The 16477-nt window shown below is 43.4% G+C and overlaps 1 protein-coding gene across 1 annotated transcript in view; it reads left to right on the forward strand.

Annotated features, from left to right (window-relative positions):
* Window positions 1–16477, forward strand: part of LOC126295230 (uncharacterized) — a 2305622-nt gene that overhangs the window by 132172 nt on the left and 2156973 nt on the right. The window contains exon 2 of the mRNA XM_049987579.1: window positions 10887–10926. The gene's annotated coding sequence lies outside the window, so the exon portion shown is untranslated. The remainder of the gene's footprint in view (window positions 1–10886; window positions 10927–16477) is intronic.

Here is a 16477-nt window from a genome sequence, read left to right on the forward strand (position 1 = left end):
CTAGTGATGACTGGGTGTTGTGTGATGTCTTTAGGTTAGATAGGTTTAAGTAGTTCTAAGTTCTAGGGGACTGAGGACCATAGATGTTAAGTCCCATAGTGCTCAGAGCTATTTGAACCAAGCCTCGTGTAGATTGTAGGTGCATCAGCATCTGAAATAATTAATAGCGAAGTACCTTGTAATGTAGGTGGCTAACTACTTACAACTGAAAAATGCTTCACTATTTATAACTCTACATTAATAACAGCCTGTAACTATAACTGATCGTACTAAAAAAAGCTGCGTGAAAAAGACTAAGTATATGTCACAAATATGCCAAACAGTGAAAGGATACTACTTTGAGCTGTGTGCAGTTCTTTTAAATAAAACTGTATATATAGCGGAGTAAACTAAGATAAACAGTGTACGGCCGAGGTAAAGTGTGCAAAACACTACTAACGGTTTACGGTTGTGAATAACAAATTAATGACCATCTGAGTATTGCCAGTTACTGCATGTTATTGAAACGAGCGTACTGATAGGAAAATACTGACAGCAGATTACTGAATGTAACAGGTTAATAGAAGTATCCGATTCCAGCCGTCTGCTTCGATCAGTGACGTAATGGTACTGTGCTGTGTGACGTCACTACGGCGCGGTGTTTTTGAGCTGGTTTTGCTTGTAGATGTCGTGTTGCTGTACCTGATTGTACCCTGCGGTGGTGGATGTGGTCGTGCTGAGTTTAAGATGTATTTGGTTGATTTCAGTTTTGGTTGTCATCGTGCTAAACTGGTTTTCAGTTTAGGTAGTGGGAGCACTGACTGTGTAGAGAAGTAGCTCTAGGCTGTGGCTATGTTACAGATAAAAAGTTTTGATTTTCACCGTGATGTCCATTTTCCTTATAGTAACCAGTTGGAGGCGGAAAATTATATTAAGAAATAAAAAATGGTTCAAATGGCTCTGAACACTATGGGACTTAATATCTGAGGTCATCAGCTCCGTAGAACTTAGGACTACTTAAACCTAACTAACGTAAGGACATCACACACACATCCATGCCCGACGCAGGATTCGAACGTGCGACCGTAGCAGTCGCGCGGTTCCGGTGTGAAGCGCCTAGAACCGCTCGGCCACACCGGCCGGCCTAAGAAATATATATAATTTTCAGCCTCCGATGCGTTACTATACGGAAAATGGACATCACGGTGAAATTCAAAACGTTTTATCTGTAACATAGCCACAGTTTCTAACTACTTCTCTATATACTCACTGTTCCCACTCATTGTAGGCATTTCTCGTACCGTGATACCAGCTTTCCAGTGCACCAGTAATAACAGGCTGGCGTCTGTGATTTCCGCGACTTCTCTACGCCTGTCTGCAGCTCGTAGTCTGTGTCGAAATGCTGTCCATGTAGCAAAAAACCGGAGGCTGAAATGGTTGCTGTATGGAAAATGGAATTACATATATCTATATAACTCGGAGGCTGAAAACTTTATATACAGAGTGTAAATTTTAAGTTGACAAACCAGAAAAACTCGTAAATAAGCTTTCGAAATGTGGTGCTACAGAAGAACGCTGAAGATTAGATGGGTAGATCACGTAACTAATGAGGAAGTATTGAATAGGATTGGGGAGAAGAGGACTTTGTGGCATAACTTGACTAGAAGAAGGGATCGGCTGGTAGGACATGTTATGAGGCATCAAGGGATCACCAATTTAGTATTGGAGGGCAGCGTGGAGGGTAAAAATCGTAGAGGGAGACGAAGAGATGAATACATTAAGCAGATTCAGAAGGATGTAGGTTGCAGTAGGTACTGGGAGATGAAGAAGCTTGCACAGGATAGAGTAGCATGGAGAGCTGCATCAAACCAGTCTCTGGACAGAAGACCACAACAACAAGAACAAGATCTGTGTACTGTTATAAATAATTTTAGCTGTTGTACGCCAGTTTTGTTCCTATTTACGACATCTGCCTGATGTCTCCCTCCCATCTACCACATTATCACACCTCTCCCTTCCACAAAAGCCGCTCCGCCCCAAGTGTTACGCTTTGCTAACAGAATTTTGTGATTATAGTTTAGTTTCTCAATTTCTTCCGCCTCTCTGTGTATTTAAAACCAAACTGCCCACCTTCACCCCCCCCCCCCCCCGCCTCCTCCCTCCCACACAATCTTTCTTTTTTTTTGGTTTGCTACGATTGCACTGATGTACAATCAGTGTCTGGCATATAACTGGATTTCCGTGGCGTAGATGGTTATTTATGTGAACCTATTAAATCTCATAGCTAGAACATTGTCACTTAGTAGCTTACAGTTGCTACTCCAGCCACTTGTTATATTCAGTAATCTGCTGTCAGTATTTTCCTATCAGTACGCTAGTTTCAATAATATGCAGTAACTGGCAATACTCAGATGGTCATTAATGTTATTCAGAACCGTAAACCGTTAGTAGTATTTTGCACACTTTACTTTGGCCATACACTGTTGATCTTAGTTTAGTTCGCTATATGCAGGGTGTAACTTTTAAGTTGATAAACCAGAATAACTCGAAAAATAAGGTTCACACGAAAAATTGTTTAGAATCCAAAGTTGATTATTTTCGAGGGGGACATCTGCTGGTGCTAAAATTAGCGCACCACCCCACCCCCTTGGGGGTGCGGCGGTAGGAAACTTTAAAATTTCAAATGGGAACCCCCATTTTGTAATTGCAGAATCGGATTCTAAAAAAACTACGCACAATCTGTCTTAAACGTTTGTTTTTATTCTTGGTAGTTGGCGCTGTAATTCAAGTAAATGTAAACGACGTAACAGCCGCGATATTCCAAAATAAAATAAAGGTGTGAAAAATGTGATTTAAGTCAATATATTTGTGAATGTCGTTTTTTACGTTTTTCCACTCGAAACTAAACGACTCGAATTAAGCAAGCACCGAAGTTGGGAGACTTCTCGACAAACAAGACTGATTACTCCAAATCTGCCGAGCGGTCTCAGGCGCTGCAGTCATGGACCGTGCGGCTGGTCCCGGCGGAGGTTCGAGTCCTGCCTCGGGCATGGGTGTGTCTGTGTTTGTCCTTACGATAATTTAGGTTAAGTAGTGTGTAAGCTTAGGGACTGATGACCTTAGCAGTTAAGTCCCGTAAGACTTCACACACATTTGAACACTCCAAATCTATTAAAAAATTAGGTTCGTGAGTCAGTCAGTTTCCTAGTTAATGAGTTCACTCGATAGTGAGTAGCATGTCTGGTTGGTTGGTTAGATAGCTAATCAGATGATTTGTTTTATAATTAAAAGTTGTGTGGCCTCATGACCACGAAACAAACAAAACTTATCCAAATCTGTGGAAAAAAATTAATATTTGGGTCAACATTTGTAAAACTCTAATTCCTCTCTCTGAAACCCCATCCTATGGGGACACAGGGACAGATTTAGTTTTAGCGAATCATAATTTACGAATTAAATAAGTGTTTTTTATTTATCCGTAACTATTTTCCACGCAAAAATGAGAACATATATTTTCTTGAATTACAGCGCCAGCTACCAAGAATCAAAACTAATGTTTAAGACAAAATGGACGTAGTTTATGTGTAGAATCTCATACTGCAATAAAAAGTGGGGGTTCCCATTTGAAATTTTAAAGTTGACTTCCGCCGCACCCCCAAGGAACTGCGGTGGTGCGCTAATTTTAGCACCTGCAGATGTCCCCTCGAAAATAATCAACTTTGGATTCTACAATTTTTTTCGTGTGAAGCTTATTTTTCGAGTTATTCTGGTTTATCAACTTAAAAGTTACACCCTGCATATAGCGAACTAAACTAAGATCAACAGTGTATGGCCAAAGTAAAGTGTGAAAAATACTACTAACGGTTTACGGTTGTGAATAACATTAATGACCATCTGAGTATTGCCAGTTACTGCATGTTATTGAAACTAGAGTACTGATTGGAACCTACTGACAGCAGGTTACCGAATATAACAAGTGGCTGGAGTAGCAACTGTAAGCTACTATGTGACAATGTTCTAGCCATGAGATTTAATAAGTTCACATAAATAACCATCTACACCAAGGAAATACAGTTATATGCCAGACACCGAGCGAGGTGGCGCAGTGGTAGCACACTGGACTCGCATTCGGGAGGACGACGGTTCAATCCCGTCTCCAGCCAACCTGATTTGGGTTATCCCTGATTTCCCTAAAATCGTTTCAGGCAAATGCCGGGATGGTTCCTTTAAAAGGGCACGGCCGACTTCCTTCCCCATCCTTCCCTAACCCGAGCTTGCGCTCCGTCTCTAATGACCTCGTTGTCGCCGGTACGTTAAACACTAACGTAACCTAACCTCTATGCCAGACACTAATTGTACAGCAGTGCAGTCGTAATAGACCAAAAATAAGTCTGAAGTCTGAGGGTATTTCGCCTGTCTCATACATCTTGCTCACCAGATGGTAGAGTTTTGTCAGGACTGGTTCTCCCAAGGCCGTCAGTAGTTCTAATGGAATGTTGTCTACTCCCGGAGCTTTGTTTCGACTCAGGCATTCAGTGCTCTGTCAAACTCTTCACGCAGTATCGTATCTCCCATTTCACCTTCATCTACATCCTCTTCCATTTCCATAATATTGTCCTCAAGTACATCGGCCTTGTATAGACCCTCTATATACTCCTTCCACCTTTCTGCTTTCCCTACTTTGCTTAGAAGTGGGTTTCCATCTGAGCTCTTGATTTTCATACAAATACCTCTCTTTTCTCCAAAGGTCTCTTTAATTTTCCTGTAGGCAGTATCTATCTTAACCCTAGTGAGATAAGCCTCTACATCCTTACATTTGTCCTCTAGCCATCCCTGCTTAGCCATTTTGCACTTCCTGTCAATTTCATTTTTGAGACGTTTGTATTCCTTTTTGCCTGCTTCATTTACTGCATTTTTATATTTTCTCCTTCCATCGATTAAATTCAGTATTTCTTCTGTTACCCAAGGATTTCTACTAGCCCTCATCTTTTTACCTACTTGATCCTCTGCTGCCTTCACTACTTCATCCCTCAAAGCTACCCATTCTTCTCCTACTGTATTTCTTTCCCCCATTCCTGTCAATTGTTCCCTTATGCTATCCCTGAAACTCTGTAAAACCTCTGGTTTAGTCAGTTTATCCAGGTCCCATCTTTTTTGCAATTTCTTCAGTTTTGATCTACAGTTCATAACCAATAGATTGTGGTCAGAGTCCACACACATTTGCCCCTGGAAATGTCTCATAATTTTAAACCTGGTTCCTAAATCTTACCATTATATAATCTATCTGAAACCTGTCAGTATCTCCAGGCTTCTTCCATGTATACAACCTTCTTTTATGATTCTTGAACCAAGTGTTAGCTATGATTAAGTTATGCTCTGTGCAAAATTCTACCAGACGGCTTCCTCTTTCATTTCTTAACCCCCAATCCACATTCACCTACTATGTTTCTTTCTCTCCCTGTTCCTACTACCAAATTCTTGTCATTCATGACTATTAAATTTTCGTCTCCCTTCACTACCTGAATAATTTCTTTCATCTCATCATACATTTCATCAATTTCTTCATTCTCTGCAGAGCTAGTTGGCATATAAACTTGTACTACTGTAGTAGGTGTGGGCTTCGTAACTATCTTGGCCACAATAATGCGTTCACTATGCTGTTTGTAGTAGCTTACCCGCATTCCTATTTTCCTATTCATTATTAAACCTACTCCTGCATTACCCCTGTTTGATTTTGTGTTTATAACCCTGTAGTCACCTGACCAGAAGCCTTGTTGCTCCTGCCACCGCACTTCACTAATTCCCACTATATCTAACTTTAACCTATCCATTTCCCTTTTTAAATGTTCTAACCTACCTGCCCGATTAAGGGATCTGCCATTCCACGCTCCGATCCGTAGAACGCAAGTTTTCTTTCTCCTGATAACGACATCCTCTTGAGTAGTCCCCGCCTGGAGATCCGAATGGGGGACTATTTTACCTCCGGAATGTTTTACCCAAGACGACGCCATCATCATTTAATCATACAGTAAGGCTGCATGCCCTCGGGAAAAATTACGGCCGTAGTTTCCCCTTGCTTTCAGCTGTTCGCAGTACCAGCACAGCAAGGCCGTTTTGGTTATTGTTTCAAGGCCAGGTCAGTCAATCATCCAGACTGTTGCCCCTGCAACTACTGGAAAAGGCTGCTGCCCCACTTCAGGAACCACACGTTTGTCTGGCCTCTCAACAGGTACCCCTCCGTTGTGGTTGTACGTACAGTACGGCTATCTGTATCGCTGAGGCACGCAAGCCTCCCCACCAACGGCAAGGTCCATGGTTCATGGGGGGGGGGGGGGGGGTGCAAGACCAAAAATAAGAAAGACGGAGTGGGGGGGGGGGGGGGGAGAAGGTGGGCAGTTAGGTTTTAAATACACAGAAAGGGGGAAGAAATAGAGAAACAAAACTATATACACAATACGATGTTAGCAAAACAGACCGGCGGCTGTTGGGGGAGGGAGAGGTGTGATAATGTGGCAGATGGGAGAGATGAGGGAGATGTAAATAGGAACAAAACTGGCGTACAGTAGCTAAATTTATTTATAACAGTACACAGACCTTAATACCCGAAAATCTGACGGCTGCTCTTGCCTTTCTTCTCCAGCAACCAGATATTCCTTTTTGTCTGAATCATCATCCTGTGCGAAAATAACTCGGTCATCAGCAAATTCCAAATTGAAGAGTTTGTCTCCATTGCTAGACACGCCAGAAAGTTTCCACAGCCTTAAGGCGGAATTGGACTGTTACGTATTTCAAACGACAGGCGTGCTACGGCGGATCGTTGTAACCCTTTGGTCACTACAGTCTCTCAAAGTATTTTTGTACCTCCTTTAATCCGACAAGTTGTGGCACTGTGCAAAGCTCTGAAAGAGCCCCACTCTCTCACAGAACAGCTTAGCATGTTCTTTCTCGCAGCCGGATCAACAGTATGTGTTTATTGTACGTATAATACAGGGTGTTTCAAAAATGACCGGTATATTTGAAACGGCAATAAAAACTAAACGAGCAGCGATAGAAATACACCGTTTGTTGCAATACGCTTGGGACAACAGTACATTTTCAGGCGGACAAACTCTCGAAATTACAGTAGTTACAATTTTCAACAACAGATGGCGCTGCAAGTGATGTGAAAGATATAGAAGACAACGCAGTCTGTGGGTGCGCCATTCTGTACGTCGTCTTTCTGCTGTAACCGAGTGCTGTTCACAACGTGCAAGTGTGCTGTGGACAACATGGTTTATTCCTTAGAACAGAGGATTTTTCTGGTGTTGGAATTCCACCACCTAGAACACAGTGTTGTTGCAACAACTCGAAGTTTTCAACGGAGATTTAATGTAACCAAAGGACCGAAAAGCGATACAATAAAGGATCTGTTTGAAAAATTTCAACGGACTGGGAATGTGACAGATGAACGTGCTGGGAAGGTAGGGTGACCGCGTATGGCAACCACAGAGGGCAACGCGCAGCTAGTGCAGCAGGTGATCCGACAGCGGCCTCGGGTTTCCGTTCGCCGTGTTGCAGCTGCGGTCCAAATGACGCCAACGTCCACGTATCGTCTCGTGCGCCAGAGTTTACACCTCTATCCATACAAAATTGAAACGCGGCAACCCCTCAGCACCGCTACCATTACTGCACGAGAGACATTCGCTAACGATATAGTGCACAGGATTGATGACAGCGATATCCATGTGGGCAGCATTTGGTTTACTGACGAAGCTTATTTTTACCAGGACGGCTTCGTCAATAAACAGAACTGGCGCATATGGGGAACCGAAAAGCCCCATGTTGCAGTCCCATCGTCCCTGCATCCTCAAAAAGTACTGGTCTGGGCCGCCATTTCTTCCAAAGGAATCATTGGCCCATTTTTCAGATCCGAAACGATTACTGCATCACGCTATCTGGACATTCTTCGTGAATTTGTGGTACAAACTGCCTTAGACGACACTGCGAACACCTCGTGGTTTATGCAAGATGGTGCCCGGCCACATCGCACGGCCGACGTCTTTAATTTCCTGAATGAATATTTCGATGATCGTGTGATTGCTCTGGGCTATCCGAAACATACAGGAGGCGGCGTGGATTGGCCTCCCTTTTCGCCAGACATGAACACCTGTGACTTCTTTCTGTGGGGACACTTGAAAGACCAGGTGTACCGCCAGAATCCAGAAACGATTGAACAGCTGAAGCAGTACATCTCATCTGCATGTGAAGCCATTCCGCCAGACACGTTGTCAAAGGTTTTGGGTAATTTCATTCAGAGACTACCCCATATTATTGCTACGCATGGTGGATATGTGGAAAATATTGTACTATAGAGTTTCCCAGACCGCAGCGCCATCTGTTGTTGACAATTGTAACTACTGTAATTTCGAAAGTTTGTCTGCCTGAAAATGTACTGTTGTCCCAAGCATATTGCAACAAACGGTGTATTTCTATCGCTGCTCGTTTAGTTTGTATTGCCGTTTCAAATATACCGGTCATTTTTGAAACACCCTGTATGTACTCGAAACTTTTGCAAAAGCCCGTACCGATCAACCAAGCGTCTCTCCTGCAGAGTCTTCCACTGGAGTTTATCTATCATCTCCGTAACGCTTTCGCGATTACTAAACGTCCCTGTAACGAAGCGCGCTGCTCTCCATTGGATCTTCTCTATCTCTCCTATCAACCCTATCTGGTACGGATCCCACACTGCCGAGCAGTATTCGAGCAGTGGGCGAACAAGCGTATTGTAACCTACTTCCTTTGTTTTCGGACTGCATTTCCTTAGGATTCTTCCAACGAATGTCAGTCTGGCATCTGCTTTACCGACGATTAATTTGATATCATCATTCCATTTTAAATCACTCCTAATGCGTACTCCCAGATAATTAATAGAATTAACTGCTTTAGTTGGTGACCTGCTATTTCGTAGCTAAATCATAAGGGATCTATCTTTCTATGTCTAGATTGAGATTCAATTGCCATTCCCTGCACCATGCGTCAATTCGCTGCAGATCCTCCTGCATTTCAGTACAATTATCCACTGTTACAACCTCTCGGTATACCACAGCATCATACGCAAAAAGCCTCAGTGAACTTCCGATGTAATCCACAAGGTGATTTATGTATATTGTGAATAGCAACGGTCCTACGACACTCCCCTGCGGCACACCTGAAATCACTCTTACTTCGGAAGACTTCTCTCCATTGAGAATGACATGCTGCGTTCTGTTATATAGGAACTCTTCAATCCAATCATACGATTGGTCTGATAGTCCATATGCTCTTACTTTGTTCATTAAACGACTGTGGGGAACTGTATCGAACGCCTTGCGGAAGTCAAGAAACACGTCTCTTGGAGGAATAGCGCGAGCTGGGTTTCACACGACTGTCTTTTTCGAAACCCGTGCTGATTCCTACAGAGTAGATTTCTAGTCTCCACAAAAGTCATTAAACTCTAACACAATACGTATTCCAAAATTCTACAACTGATAGACGTTAGAGATACAGGTCTATAGTTCTGCACATCTGTTCGACTCCTTTCTTGAAAACGGGGATGACCTGTGCCCTTTTCCGATCTTTTGGAACGCTACACTCTTGTAGAGACCTACGGTACACCGCTGAAAGAAGGGGAGCAAGTTCCTTCGCGTACTCTATGTAAAATCGAACTGGTATCCCATGCAGCGGCCTTTCTTCTTTTGAGCGATTTTAATTGTTTATCTATCCCTGTACATTACTGTATGAAAGGCAAAACACCACACGAGACTATAGAGAAGCTTGATAAACATTACGGTGACTCTGCACCTTCGATTAGAACAGTTTATAAATGGTTTCAAAAGTTTCGGAGTTGCCATATGGCCACAACTGATGCTGATCTTTCTGGACGCCCTGTGGAGGTTACGACTCCAGAAGCCATTGATAAAATCCATGATGTGGTGGATCACATCTCGAATGAACGGGTACATAATGTTTTGCATAAATATTTGGATATCAGAAAACTGTCCGCAAGATGGGTTCCGCGATTTCTCACGCTTGACCAAAAACGGAGTCGTGTGAAGTGTTGCGAGGATGGTTTGCAGCTGTCGAGGAAGAATCCGCAGGACTTTGAGGGTCGTTTCGTCACTGTGGACGGAAGATGGATACATTACTATCCTCCTTGGACCAAACAAGAATCTAAACAATGGGTTAACAAGACAGAATCTGCACCAGAAAAGGCTGGAAAGGATTCGCAAGGGATTATACTCATCGACTATCTGGAAAAGGATAAAAATGTTACAGGTGCATATTATTCATCGTTTTTGGACCGTCTGAAAGCCGAGCTGCAAGAAAAACGCCGGCGATTGGACCGCAAAAAAGTCCTTTTCCATCACGACAATGCACCAGCACACACCTCAGCAGTTGTGGTCGCGAAATTATTGGAAAGGGGTTCCAACTCGTTTCACATCTCCCCCTATTCTCCACTCTCGGCTCCCTCGGACTACTATTTGTTCCCCAATTTGAAGAAATGACTGGCGGGACAAAGATTTTATTCAAACGAGGATGTGACTGCAGCAACTAATCGGTATTTTGCAGACTTGGACAATTCCTATTATTCGGAAGGGATCAACAAATAAGATCAGCATTGGATGAGAAAGGTTTACCCCAAACAAGACATAAGTAGTTTTTATTTTTGTGCGGACTTTTCAAACGGCCCTCGCAATTCGAGCTAGTGAAGGTGTTTAAGAGTAAATGGTGCTCACTGAGTGTGCTTAAAAATTCAGAGGGAAAGAAGACATTACGAAAATAAACGAGTAAAAAAAACTGCGCGTTATCTGTAGGAACAACTTTATCTGCCAACATCCCTTAACTGTGATATTGCACACAATTTAGTTATTTTGTTTGTGTTGTTTCAGGTAAGGACGCGCCTACTGCTGACGAGTATGTACGTCGTTGGTGAGTTTTCCTCGGTGCAGTTCCAACATGACTCCACTGTATTTGTAAAGTAGTGAGTTTTACCTTTCACCGGCATCTGAATCTATCTCTCAGATCTGTCACCTACAATACTGATAAGTTAGCAGGGCGCTGCATACAGTTCTCTATTGGAGGAGGATTTCCAGTTCTTCCTCTAATACGGGGTGTCGAAGAAGTCTCTCCGCAGTGAATATACGGAACTGCAGCTCAGTCAAATACAAGTTATTGATTCACTGAGTACTGACTTTTACTTACAAATTTTCACCTTAAATCTTCAAAGTGTCCCCCCCCCCCCCTCCGGCATTGTTTAATAGACAATTCAATTCGTGTAATCATGTTTCCAAACTCAAGCTGTAACATTTCTTCTGTAACAGGAGCAGTGAAAATGGACATTGCAGTTTTCAATTCATCGATGGATTTCGGACGGTTTGTATAGACAGTTGCTTTTGCTGCACCCCAGAAGAAAAAGTCAGGTGGTGTTAGGTCAGGCGATCCTGGAGGCCAAAGTCGCTGTGAAATTATGCGATCACCAAAAACATCGGCAAGCAGTGACATTGAAACGCGGGCTGTATGCGCCGTTGCACCATCTTCTTGCAAATAACCGTTCAGTATTTCACTTAAACACAAGTTCTCCTGTGAATGGGTACAGAATATCACTGCAGTATCGCTGTGCGTTTATTGTTCCGTTGAAAAACATGGGAGCCACAGTCGGACGTCTAGAAGTTGGAATCCAAACTCTTATTTTCACAGAATCAAGTGATTCCTCATGCATACACAACGGATTTGCAGTGCTCCACAGACGAGAATTTTGCGAGTTCGTGTACCCGGATAAATGAAACCACGCCTCAGCAGTGAAAAACGTTTCATTAAGAATATCCCTTACATTTAGTCGAACGAAATTTTTTGAACTATTGACAATAATGCAGTCTCTTGCCGTGGGCAGTATCTTTCAGTTCATGCACGGCTGCCACTTTGTATGGGAAAAGTTCTAATTTTTTGGTTACAGCTGTGTGGGACGTTCCGACACTAACATCGACTTCCTGGGCGAGTTTTCTTACTGACTTGTTCGGATTCGTGGACATTTTATCGGAAACACCGAGTAGTTTATCCTCAGACAAAACGCCATGACGACCACTTCTCGGTGCATCTGTCACTGAACCCGTACTTCGAAATTTGTTAATCAAACCTCGCACAGTATCCCGATGTGGGAGTGTTGTCCGGGAAAACTGAATTAAATGTTTGACGAACTGAAACTGTGTATTTACAGCCAGCTTTGAGCACTTGTTCGACTAAAAACACACGTTCAATGGTTAGCATTTTAACAGTGACAAAAACGAAACAAACGAACCAAAGTTAAACGTTCACGCCAACACCAACGATGCTGCTGACACTGGCTGAGATAAACGGAACAGTCGAATGTTGGGAGAGTCCACTTGAAGCGAAGTAACCCAGGCGAGCGAACAATCATACGGCACTGCCGAGATACTTTTTGAACACCCCGTTCTGTATAAAAGAGGATGTCCTCCTTCTGTAATGGTGCTAATAATGGATACGTATGAAATGTGACAGTGAGATGTCGGAAAGGAAGTGAAGCGATAAGACAGAAGTGAGGAGTTTCTCCACAGAATCTGTGAGGGACCGTGAGTAGTAAAAGGTCCGGGAAGCAGGGCGTGTGTTAAGACATCAGGGGGCGAGAGGGAAGTGTGGAGGGCAGACGATGTACAGGAGACGGCCACTGGCAAATACCACGCAGTAAATATCTCTGGAGTGGGCATTGCGTTCTGCGCGTGTTCTCAACCTTAAACCAGGATTGTCACGTGTCTTTGGGACTTCGCTGTGCGTGTGTGCTTTCCGCAGAGTTTGAAGTTTGTAATATTAAGAGTATTTGTTGATAGTGTAATTGCGATGGTGAATTACTGTTGTTGCTACAGATGCAAAGAAAAATATCTGAAAGGAGCGATAGTAACTTTTCATGGGTACTATGTTTAAAATTTTCGAGACGCATTATAATTATGGCTTGATTCTGTAGACCTATTTTTCTACGATTTTATGACTATATAATAGATATCACGGCTCGTACAAAAGCATACAAACAATCGCTTCCTCTCGTAAATTTGCTAGTGGAACAGGAAAGGGAATGGTTAGTTGTTTCAGCAAATCCTATCCTCCATGCATTTATCAGTGACTCGTCGATTATGTATATAGATTTGAAGGACGGGAGACAGATAAATTCAATACAGTGGGAGTCTGTAGTTGTCTTCGTATAATATGTGTGTCCAAACCTTTTTGTTTACTATAAAGTTACAGTAGGAGTCCATGTTAAGCGTGTCTAGGACATGGAGAATGATTGTGTGTGATTTATATTTTAGTTCCCCGAAGGATGAACGACGAGTAAAGATGTGGCTCCAGAAAATGAGTAATTTTATCCACACAAAATATTCCAAAGTGTGCGACAAATCACAATTAAGATTAACAGATACTGAAAAGTAGCATTCACAGAAATCACTGATATCGGATATCGCAATTCAGCCCATCACCGATCTACAATGAAGTGACAGAATGCAGTGCGAGGTCGACGTGGCTGGTATAGCGTGTGCGGCGGAACGTAATAGGTACGGCTTCCCGCCAAACGCCCCCTCCGTCTGGCCCGCTCTCTCTCTCTCTCTCTCTCTCTCTCTCTCTCTCTCTCTCTCTCCTTCCCCGCCGCCTCCTTCTCGGCAGCAACGTAACTCCCCGCTCTCTGCTGCGTGCTGACCTTCAAGACTCCCGCGCAACTGTGTCGCCCCCCCCCCCCCCCCCCCCTCAGACTCCCGCGCAACTGTGTCGCCTCCCCCCCCCCCTCCCCTCAACATGCAACCAACATGGGTTTCTACACCTACCCACCACTTTCGTACTCTGCTAACCACTTCATGGTGTGTGGCGGAGGGAACTTCTGCTACCACTGTCACTGCGCCCCGTTTCCTGTTCCATTCGCCGTAACTGCCTGCGTTGAACCACTCTGGTATAAATTTCCAAGGCACCTCTAAACTGTGCGAAACACAGCTCTTACAGCTTCAGTGTACCGTAGGTCACTGGAACAGCGAAGCGTTCCTGTCGATTGGAAGAAAGCGCAGGTCGTTTTGCTATTCGCCGGCCGCTGTGGCCGAGCGGTTTTAGATGCTTCAGTCCGGTGCCGCGCGACCGCTACGGTCGCAGGTTCGAATCCTGCATCAGGCATGGATGTGTGTGATGTCCTTAGGTTAGTAAGGTTTAAGTAGTTCTACGTTCTAGGGGACTGATGACCTCAGATGTTAAATCCCATAGTGCTCAGAGCCAGTGGATAGGCCTTGAAAAAATGAACACAGATCAACCGAGAAAACCGGGAGTTGTGTGGAACTATGAAAGAAATAAGCGAAATATAGAATCTGAGTAGTCCATGAGCAAGATATGCAACATCAAGGATAGTGTGAGCTCAGGAGCGCCGTGGTCCCGTGGTAAGTGTGAGCAGCTGCGGGACGAGAGGTCTTTGGTTCAAGTCTTCCCTCGAGTGAAAAGTTTACTTTCTTTATTTTCGCAAAGTTATGATCTGTCCGTTCATTCATTGACGCCTCTGTTCACTGTAATAAGTTTAGCGCCTGTGTTTTGCGACCGCACCGCAAAACCGTGCGATTAGTAGACGAATCGACGTGCCTCTCCAATGAAGTCGCGAGCCATGTTTGCTGGATTCATATTGCCCACGGAATACATCTCACGTATTTAATGCACTCTCGTCCAAAGTAGCGAACAGTCAACTGCCAGCCAGGGAGCCTAGTTAGCAGGAACAATCTCTCTTCCGTGCGCTGTAGTCGACTGACGTCGTGTGTTTCGACGTTTGTTTAGGTGTAGCGTCCCCATACTATGGCGCAGTTACCTCGCATCGGACAGACGGACGGACTGATAATAAATTGTCTGAAAATAAAATAATTAAACTTTTCACTCGAGGGAAGACTTGAACCAAGGACCTCTCGATCCGCTGCTGCTCACGCTAAGTACGGGACCACGGCGCTCCTGAGCTCACACTATCCTTGATGTTGCCTATCTTTGACATGGACTACCCAGTTTGTATATTTTGCTTATTTTTCTTCATGGTTCCACACAATTTCTTCCTGTTTCCTCGATTGATCTGTGTTCAGTTTTTCAAGGCCTATCCATTGTGCCAACTTATAACTAAATCTGAGGGGGGGGGGGGGGGGGGGGGGAGGGTGCCATGGGGAGGTTCCCTTGTAAGTTCTAGGGGACTGATGACCTCAGCAGTCCCATAGTGCTCAGATCCACTTTGAACCATTTGAACAAAACTTTGTTGTGTGAGTTTGTTTGTTTTTTGCTTCGCGCTGAAGCGGCTCTATGGATTTGAATGCACTTCCGAAGCTATACCCTGAATTAACGCGTAGGCTATCTTATAATCCGAAAGGACTAAAAACTCATCCGTGAAACGGGGTGGTTTTGGAAATCAGCCTTATGCAAACAGTTTATTTATTTTTATTATTAATTTAAATGAAAAGCACCAGTTTGCTTTTGTTCTACAATATTACTAACCGGTTTTCGGCTTACAAGGCCATCTTCAGACATTTACTGAGTATTATCAACAAAGCAGTTAAATGTTAGCAGACAACATTGGAAGAGAAGTAACACATCTAGAGTGAAGTAGAAACATATAGTAAATAACGTCTTTGCAATGAAATAGTAAAAACTGAACAGTACATAAATGGAGTTGACAGGAAAACCTTTAGCACAAAATAGGAATAGCATGCCTACATAAGTTTCTATTAATAAACAAAACTAATAAAATAAGATAAAATTAGTACTAGACAAGGCTGCATCAAGAGGTATGAAACATGGAGAGTGATAGACAACCAATTAAAAAAGAAGAGACAGTTGTCAGTGTGTGTGTGTGTTTTTTTTTTAATATTTACCGAGGCATGTTTCGAGACCAATGTGTCATCTTCTGTGGGTCAAATTGTATTACTGTAAAGTGCAATATCACATTTGTAATAATTTAACTGTTGTAAGATTAAGATATACAATAATTGCAATTTGCTTCGTTTTGTTTTGACACTCACCCTAAAAGTACGTCACTAACTGAACTGTATCATTATACATCGACTTCAGTGCTGGTTTCCGTCGATTTTTCGAGAGCGTATAATCTGCAAAGTAGCCACGAAGAAAATTATTACGCATTTGTGGACAGTCGTTTCGAGGGTAGAGCTTATGTACGTTTCTGTACTTACATTTTCCATCCTGCTTCGTGTCCGTTGATGGAGTCTCAATCAGCTGGAAGGACCACATATATAATATTGTGGCGAAGGCGAGGCAAAGGTTGCGTTTCATTGGCAGGACACTTAGAAGATGCAACAAGTCCGCTAAAGAGACAGCTTACACTACACTCGTTCGTCCTCTGTTAGAATATTGCTGCGCGGTGTGGGATCCTTACCAGGTGGGATTGACGGAGGACATCGAAAGGGTGCAAAAAAGGCAGCTCGTTTTGTATTATCACGTAATAGGGGAGAGAGTGTGG

The sequence above is a fragment of the Schistocerca gregaria genome, chromosome 11 (assembly GCF_023897955.1).
Source record: "Schistocerca gregaria isolate iqSchGreg1 chromosome 11, iqSchGreg1.2, whole genome shotgun sequence".
Lineage (NCBI taxonomy): Eukaryota > Metazoa > Arthropoda > Insecta > Orthoptera > Acrididae > Schistocerca > Schistocerca gregaria.